At 36.8% G+C, this 1,413-nt stretch overlaps 1 non-coding gene across 1 annotated transcript; it reads left to right on the forward strand.

Annotated features, from left to right (window-relative positions):
• Positions 1-10: 10 nt before the first annotated feature.
• LOC112092266 lies at positions 11-117 on the forward strand. Its single transcript, XR_002902513.1, has one exon. It is a non-coding gene; the product is annotated as a small nucleolar RNA R71 (small nucleolar RNA).
• The last annotated feature ends 1,296 nt before the right edge of the window (positions 118-1,413 follow it).

The raw sequence follows: 1,413 nt of genomic DNA on the forward strand, positions 1-1,413 counted from the left end.
CCAACTTTCATGTCCATGGTAGGGACACAAATTTAACAGATCTTTAAAACGCTCCTAAGCTTTATAGAGAGTTTCATTTTCTTTTTGAGCAAAATTCGAGATTTGCCATTTCAAATTGGTCTTATGGTGTGAGAAATACTTGTTGAAGAATGTCATCGTCATTTCTTCCCACGTACACATAGACCTGGGCCTAAGAGAATACAACCAGCTTTTGGCCTTGTCCTTTAGAGAGAAAGGAAAAAACTTTAATCTAACAGTATTTGCAGCCTCAACACAGCTGTGAAAGGTGGCCACCACCTCTTTAAACTCCCGGATGTGTACATATGGGTTCTCATTCTTTAACCCGTGAAAGGTTGGGAGAAGTGCAATCATGCTCGGCTTGAAATCCATAGGCGATGCATTCGGTGGGAACATGATGCAAGATAGGGTGGCCGTTCACGTTGGGTGCAGGTAATCTTGTAACGTCCTCTGCTGAACTTCCTCGTGTTGTGCCATTGTGAATAGAATTTGAAGTGCGAATTCCAACGACGAGTGTGAAGACGGAAGCGTAGAAGACGAGTCAGATAGAATTTCACTAGGGGTTTCTAAGTCTGGTCGTTGTGCAAATCTCCCTAGTTCGTCTCTATACCGATATCGGCATTCACCCTAAGCAACCCTTTTTTTAATTTTTAATTTTTTTTAATTTTTTTTAATTTTAATCAAAACAAAAGAAAATAATTATATAGTAACGTAAATTGTAACCACCGAGAGTACTCCCAGGAAAGGCTATAGCTCTTGGCTCAATGAATAGTCTCCTATACAGAGCAACGTTCCCAGAAAAGATTGGTGGGGCGAGGTCCACTTAAGTTCCAACTTTCCTAGATAGAACTCCGTCAATTGTACTTTCCACGTAACCACACAATTATTCTCAAAATCAATTATTAAATTTTATTGAATAGATTATGAAATGAAATCTAATTAATAGAAACTATTCCTAAAGTCAAAAGCCTAAATCTACCAAATCATGAAATTTCTAGATTAAGAATCTAAATTAGTCAACTAATTACAACCTAATCATAATCCTAAAAATTAATAAAGACTTAAAAGGAAAAATTAAATTAGGCAACAATTTGTGCAAATCTCCCTAGTTCGTCTCTATACCGATATCGGCATTCACCCTAAGCAACCCTTTTTTTAATTTTTAATTTTTTTTAATTTTTTTTAATTTTAATCAAAACAAAAGAAAATAATTATATAGTAACGTAAATTGTAACCACCGAGAGTACTCCCAGGAAAGGCTATAGCTCTTGGCTCAATGAATAGTCTCCTATACAGAGCAACGTTCCCAGAAAAGATTGGTGGGGCGAGGTCCACTTAAGTTCCAACTTTCCTAGATAGAACTCCGTCAATTGTACTTTCCACGTAACCACACAA

This window comes from Morus notabilis, unplaced genomic scaffold (genome assembly GCF_000414095.1).
Source record: "Morus notabilis unplaced genomic scaffold, ASM41409v2 Scaffold5677, whole genome shotgun sequence".
Classification (NCBI taxonomy): Eukaryota; Viridiplantae; Streptophyta; class Magnoliopsida; order Rosales; family Moraceae; genus Morus; species Morus notabilis.